This window comes from Glycine max, chromosome 14, assembly GCF_000004515.6.
Source record: "Glycine max cultivar Williams 82 chromosome 14, Glycine_max_v4.0, whole genome shotgun sequence".
In the NCBI taxonomy this organism is placed as follows: domain Eukaryota; kingdom Viridiplantae; phylum Streptophyta; class Magnoliopsida; order Fabales; family Fabaceae; genus Glycine; species Glycine max.
Genome location: NC_038250.2, coordinates 45,914,157 through 45,922,384, shown reverse-complemented (window position 1 = coordinate 45,922,384; position 8,228 = coordinate 45,914,157).

Below are 8,228 nucleotides of genomic sequence, written 5' to 3'. Positions count from 1 at the left end.
TCTTTTTTTGAAACTTTTCCTCTCCTCTTTTTCTTTTTTCCTAGGTTAATTTTGATTTGCCTATTTTTGTTGCTTCAGTCCTCTCTAAAAGGTTCCTATTATATCTTGAGGGACTTGCAGGGTACGCCATAGATCAAATGAGAGCAAAAGTTGTGCACATCTAATTTAATTATTTTGCACGACTTTTGTTCCCTTAGTGCTTATTACTGCCTATTTTTGCCCATGTGTTTAGTTAAAAATTGATAATGATGTGTTTGTCTTTTTTCGACTCAACCTACCTTCTAATGTATTCCGGTAATGGTAGGCCTGCCAACCTCTATAACTTGTTAGAGATATCCAAACAAACCTAAAATCATTATCAATTTTAGAAGGCTTCAAAACAACCCATGTTTTCCCATTTAGAAGCCTTTAATAAACAAATAGATTTCCAAACACACCTTTGATCATTTGGTGCAATATTTGTTAGTTACTCTTTTTATATAATTCTTACTTTTTTAATACCCAATTCTTTTAATTAATATACTTATAATTTTAGAGGGCATTTGTTTTACCGTATAATTTTGTATTCTCATGAATCACATTTCTAAAAATATTATACATTGGAATGCTATTTTTCACAAACATGTTTGGTTAGTATTTAGTAATTTAGCATTTTGTTTAATTAAAAAGTAAAAGTAAAAGACAAAGGTAGAAGAATGGAATGTTAATGGGTAGTTATGGTAGACAATTACTTTTATTTCTATGGAAAGATCATATACCCACTTGAAATATATTGTCATAACTTTCAAACAAACATAAAAATGTTCATTTCTCACTCTCATATTCTTGGAAATAAAAAAGATGTCATTATAATAAAATTTTATTAATTAACATTGGCTTTAAGAAATAAAATTAAATAAGAAAGAAAAATAAATTATAAAACATGGAAGATAAAAAATATCATTAATTAAAAAATTTAAAATAATTTTTTTCATAAAAAATATTATCAGCACATTTTTTATCCTAATATTTATTTATTTATAAATTTGCGAGTACCATTGATTTCATTCATTTACATTTCTTTTTTATTTTAAGAAAAAGACACCCTAACGTCATCCTTAGTTTTGGATGGAAGTCAAGCAGTAATGGCTTCTTGCCTTCTTCGATAATCCTTCCAAATTAAATGCATCAAACCTATAAAATATTAACAAAACATATTATTATCTGAATTACAAAATTTAAATTTAACATTTTAAACTAGAAATAACTTTTAAAAGTATAGAGTTATAAAAATTAATTACAAAAAATATTAACAATGATATTTTTAATTATATTTATATGTTTAATTTTTTATTTGTATAATTATACATTATACTAATCTTACATTAATATTGTTTTTTTAATAAAAAAATTTAGCTATACCTTCATGTTTAAAATTGTAGATATGATTTTTTTTATAATTTTATAATTTTAAGAATTAATATGTAACAACAATAATTATAAAATATCTTAATGACTTAAATTAAAAGATTGTGAAGAAGCTACCAAAAAATTTGGACTTTTTATTTATTTATTTATCAAAATGGGTTATTTCATGAAATTAATTACTAAAGTAAATGTTTTATAAAATTATTTATCTGTCGTGTCGTGTGTGATCTTTGTCACATAGAATGCAGGTAACATCATCTTGAATGACACCTAGTACTTTTTGTTTGTTATCTAGTTGTCGAGATCTAGTCATTAAACAAATATTTAGTTTTGGCTTGACTGACACTAAATATCGAACTAGGACGGTGCATACCAAGTGATGTCTCTTGTTATAGGATAAACAAAAAATATAAGGTATCACTCAAAATGCCTCTTGCATCCTACATGACAAAAATCACTTATAAGAGATAAATGATTTTGTAAAACACCCATTTTGCTAATTAATTTTTTGAAATAACCTATTTTGTTAAAAAAAGTCAAAAAATATGTATAAGACCCATAAAGTTAATGTTATTATATAAATTGACATTTGTAATTTTGTGTACTAACATTTCTTTTGGTTGAACATAAAGAAACTTGTGATCTTTGATATAGGGCAAAAAAATGTCAAAAAATCAAAGAAGAAAAAAAAACTTGTCAATGTTATTTCTTTCTCTCCTTTGGTTCCAATTATAGTAATATGTGAAGAAACAAAAATTATAGTAAGTCTCAATACAAATTTGTATATGCCCATGCCAATTGGAGAGAAAATAGTTGAAGAAAACATTTTATTATAGTCTCTTATAAATTATAACTTTAAAAAATGATGAATTATTAGAAATAAGAAACTAATTCACACACATTTTAAAATTTGATAACTAAAACCATTAATATAAAAATATGAGGACTTTGTTCGGCTGCATTTCTTATCGAAAATACAACGACAAAACATATTTTCCCCCAAACTAATATGACATTATCTTTTTATCATTGCTATTTTTTTTTCAAAATATTCATATTGTTTAATATATAACTTTTCTTTTCGTTTATCATTACACATTCAAAATAGAAGTCCTACCAAAACAATACAAAAAATATCATGTTAACCATGTTTTGGTTAAATTTAAGTTTGTAAAAATACTCTAAATTTTACTTCTCTAAAACTTAGTTTTCAAACAAACATAATTTTAAACTCATTTTACTCTCAAACATATATTTAATCCTCACACCGAAAATTCAAATGCTCTTTTAGTTTATCCTCTTTTTATTTTATTTTATTCACCTTTTCATTTTTTTTTCTTTTTTATACATAATTTCTTGTTGGCTTAATAATTTAGAGATGTCACTCTTATCTAGAATATAAATATAAGATTGATTTATTTCATATTAGATTATTGGTTTCACATATCACATGAGTCTCCCTTTCCCGCATTTTATGTACGTTCATTTGTTTTTCTTTCTTTCTCTCTCTCCTCTCCTATATCCCTTTCTTCTCCCTTGCCTTTAGCCCTTCCTAAAGCCAAAGCTATGCAAACATAGAGCAATCTAAAACAAGAAACACACACACACACATAAAACAAAGAAAAACCATTTCTAGAAGCTGAGCAAATTAACCAAACCCTTTATAGAAAATGAAAAACATGCTTTGTACTCACGAGAGTTAAAGTGTCTCACCAAAAAATAAGTGATAATCAAAGAACTAGTTTAGGGTCAGGAATCTGCTACCCAACTCAAGGTTCTGCTTGAAAAACCCTTTGGGAGTGAAGGGTCTCTCTCTTCTCAAGAACTCATGGCCAATGTCCTTAGATCTTTCACTCAAGCCCTTTCTATTCATGACAACTTGGCATGAGTGAATTTTTTTATTTTATGGAAAAGGGTTAAAACTTCAGGTTATATATGTTTGTTGGCATGGGTAATATACATATATATATATATAGAGAGAGAGAGAGAGAGTGACAGCAGATGAATTCTCATATGTTGATTTTAGGTTCAGCTCCAAGATTAGCCAGGCTCCTCCTAATATTTCACATATGCATTTTGTCATGGCCGTATTTAGGAATTTCGGGAGCTTAGGCGAAAATGACATATGTTTTTTTTGTTGAACAAAGACTAATAATTTTTATGTTATTTTTCTGGCTTTTTGAACTGCAAAATTATTTATTAAAATTTTATAATCAAGTAACTCTAACATCTCACTCTCATTAGATAACACAGTTAATCTATTCAATCTATCTTATAACATGACTGATCTCAAATATGATTTAATCAATTTTAATTTTGAAAAGTTTCTTTTAACAGTCACAACTTAATAATATCCTATAAGCAATATATGTATTTGGAAAAGAACCTAACCTTTTTATATAGTTCAATATTTTTAATGGTGTGTTAATTTCATTTATTAGAACTTCTTTCAATAACTTTTATTTTGAAAACAAATCAAGACCATCAATATCAGAATGATCCTTAAAACTCAAAATCTTTTCAAGATTGATGCAATATTTTTTTAATTCATCTTCACTCAAAGTTTTAAATTTATTTGAATCAAATAAAAATCCAAACATGTTTTCATGTTCTAAAAATTGTTTGAATCGACTCTCAATGGAAGAAATAAACTGATCTAATACATACAAAAAATAATCAACATGAAAAGAATCTTCAATAGAATAAGCTATCTCATCACTAACAATGTCATCAAAATGTTTTTTCCTATGAATCTTACGCTTTTCATTGAACTTGGGCTCTATATCCATTTCAATAGTCATTTCTTTGATGGATTCTAATAAGTGCAAAATCATTTCCCTATAATTTTTTACATAAGTTATAAGGCCTCTTAAGTGATCTATAGCAACATCTATATTCATATCTTTAGATTGCATGATCTTACTTACAAAATTCACAGCAAAAAGTATATCATACCAAATATTCATTCCCAATAAAAATTCAAAATTCTCCATCTCATAAGTTGCTAAATGTATGACTTCACTCTTTATCTTAGGATCTTCACTAGTTTTTGATAATTGAACAAGTGTGTCCCTTATTTTTGGTGCTTGAAACTTTATGGTTTTGACACTTTCAATTCTACATTCCCATCTAGTTTGAGATAGTGATTTGGTCAAAAAAGTAAACAAAGAATAAATGCGTTGCAAAAAAAAAAAAAAAAAAAAACTCGTGTACATGAATTGACCATATCACCTAGAACTAAATTCAAATTATGACAACCACAAGGAGTAATATGTTCTAGGGTTTATGTCCAACAATCTCTTTTGTACTTCTTGAATAAGTTCCCTTATTAGACCTGTTATCATACACTTTTCCCCCCTTATATCATTAATATCAAGGTCATATTTTTTAATACCAGAGTAAGTTCCTCAAAAAGACATTTTCCTATTGTGTCATTGACTTGTAAACACTCTAAAAAATATTTCTATTTTGACGGGGCAACTAAAAGTATCAACACACCTCAAAATAAGAGTCATTTGCTCCTAATGGCTTACATCTGGAGTACAATCAAGAATGATAGAAAATATTTTGCATCTTTAACTTTTTAGTGTAATATTTTTTATTTGAGAAGCTAATAATTCTATAAGTTCATTTTATATAGTCTCACTCAAGTAATGATTATGAAGGTCATCATTTTTTTATACGTTTAACATGCTCTTTCATAACTGGATCAAATTCTGATAACAGCTTATCAAACTCAAAAAGTTTTCATTGCCTTTTTGGTATATTTTTTCATTTGTCTCTTGAAAAGCTAAATTGTTTTTAGAAAGATATTTAATTATAGTTATAATCCTCACCTAGATGTTAACAATTATAAAAATTAAATAATTGTTTGAATATAGTATTAAAGAACTGAGAATAGAGAGAATGAGAATGAGAGAGACAAGAGAGGAAACAACGATGTTGATCCAAAAATGATGTTTTTTTATAAAAAAAATTACATTAATGTTGAAACCATATAATAGGGATTATAGAAATTTACTTGGTCACTCTTGGGTGACTTTTCATTTGTAAAAACTAAAGAATGGACTGTGGGCTTTTAAAAAATAATTTATATTAATAATACTACTATTAAAAAAAATTTAGGGACCTTATAAATTTGGGGGATCTAGGCCATGACCTTAGTTATCTTGTTGAATGTCTTACCTGCATTTTATAATAATAATAATAATAATAATAATAATAATAATAATAATAATAATAATAATAATAATAATAATAATAATAATAATAATAATAATAATACGTGATGTATATGCATGAATATTGTTGTTGCGCAGGAGGAGTGCACAGACTTGCACTACACTATCCTGCACTACTGATGGCAATCATGCATGGAGGAAGTATGAAAAAAGGGAATCCTCAATTCTGAATTTCAATTCGTAAGTATTGTTGTTCATTTTCTTTTAATTTATTTTTATATTTTCCATGGAAAGATATTATTATGACTTATGAGACAGTATGTAGTATGTGCGAATAGCATAATTATTAGATCATAATAAGTTGCATCACATGTAAGTGATGACTGTCTTAATTTTCTTTATTGGGTGATGCATTTCCTTTGTTTCTCCATCTCCCAAGAAAAATGCTTGTCGATATGTAGAAATTTCACACTATAGAAATTGACTTTAATAGGCTTGCTACTGCTGCTAGAAGTCTCGAACAGTTCCTTATACCAAAATAGAAATTACACTCAAGAAGATGCAAGTGGAGGGACTAGTAGCAAAAAACAACTTAGAGTGGCATTGAAAAACCCACTTTTTGACATGGTATCAAAGTCTATTATAATGGATCCATGTATGGTTGTCATGCTTTAGATAAGTATAAGGAAGAGTCATGAAGAAAAATAGGATATGTTTAAGTCTCACATCGAATGAAGATAATGTCGAGATAAACTATATAAGTGGGGAATAATCCTCATCTTGTAAGCCGATTTTGTAGGGTTGAACTAAACTCTTAAAAAAAATCAACTTTCTAACATGATATGAGAGAGCACTCAAATTGAAAGGATAAAAACTCCCATTAAATTTTATTTCAAAATTAGAATTTAACTTGAATTATCTTATATATTTATACTTATACTTAAAGTTATTTTTATTATAAATCACACTTCATATGGAGTATTTTAATTGAAACAATAAACACTAACAAAAAAACATTAAAAATACTAAATTATATAAGTGGAAAGTAATCCTTTTTGATTTTGTAAGATTGAGCTAAACTCATGAAAAAAAATCTACTTTCTGATATGATATAAGAGAACACTCAAATTGAAAGAATAAAAACTTTCATTAATTTTTATTTAAAAATTAAAATTTAACTTAAATTATCTTATCTTATTTTTTGTCGGTCTTAAACCTCCCATATTTGTACTTATACTTAAAGTTATTTTTATTATAAATCAGAGTTCAAAGTTCATATGGAGTATTTTAATTGAAACAATAAACACTAACAAAAAATATTAAAAATACTACATCTGTAATTTTAAAACCATTAAACTATCACCCCATTCGCAGAGCACGCACACAGCATTCCAGTGTGATGTGACAAGACAAACACCAGCAACAATTGGAAAATTGATCTTTTAGTATTTAAGTAACTTTATAGTTGCTTATACAAGCAATAGTTCTAATATATATAAGAACTCCATTACTCCAATTCATTGCTCCAACATAGAAAACTCTAATTAAGCAATATTACTTTTTTTTTAATAAGCAAATTAAAGAGGCAAAGGAGTTTATTCTAACCCATATATACGAATGTCAGCTAGACAGAAGATATGCATCCAATTATAGGATTAATTAGTATACCAATTCAAAGATAAAAAATGAAAATCCCCTACTTTTGTTGTGAACTCTGACCAAGAGGGAAATTTTATCATGTCCATTAATGGAAGAAAATCCAAAGATCCATTCTGAAGCTATGCTACTTAATTTTAAGAACCCAATAAGCAACACCATGCTCCCAAGGGACTGCTACGTAGCAGCTGAATGTTGAAAACAATATAACTCACAAAATTTATCCTCTTATTAATTAATAGTTATGTGTGTGTATCAAATGTCATTGATCTTAGCTTGGTTGAAAACCAAATTCTTAAATATATTAATTATTCACTATGAGATCTTTTTTCATTAGTAATTTCTTCTAATGTCTTTTTTTATTTTATCTCTCCACTCTTTTTCACAAGGCTAATTTTGCAATCTATTTTTTGTAATTATGTTTTCAATGACTTTCTTTGTACATAACGAAATTAATCATCTTAACTAATTTTTTGTTATTTTTTTCTATATTGATGTTATATATCAAGGAAAAAAATGTTGAAATTTGATTTTGATCATTGTACTTTTAAATGGATAGAATTTAATTCTTCAACTTTAGAAAATATGTGATTAGATTCATCAATTTAAAATTATAGAGACCAAAATTAAATTTAACCTAAAACACTACAAGAAATAAAAACACTTTTTTTTAGTAAAAAAAACACATTTTCCCCCTTATATCAATATCTCCTCAAATATAATATGCATCTCATAGTCTACTTATACATCCATTTTTAACATGTTAGTTTTAACATATTCATTTTTGTTATTCCCACATTTTTTTCCTGTTACCCCTTTGAGAAATTCAACATTTACTATCAATAAAGTATAGTTGGTCGTACCATATATAGAACTTTCCTTTAAACTTAGCAAGTTCTTTAGCATAAATTGTTCTATTAATATAAATTATTATAAATTTACGGTGACCATTTAATATAGTAAGATTTGATTTATCATTTGATA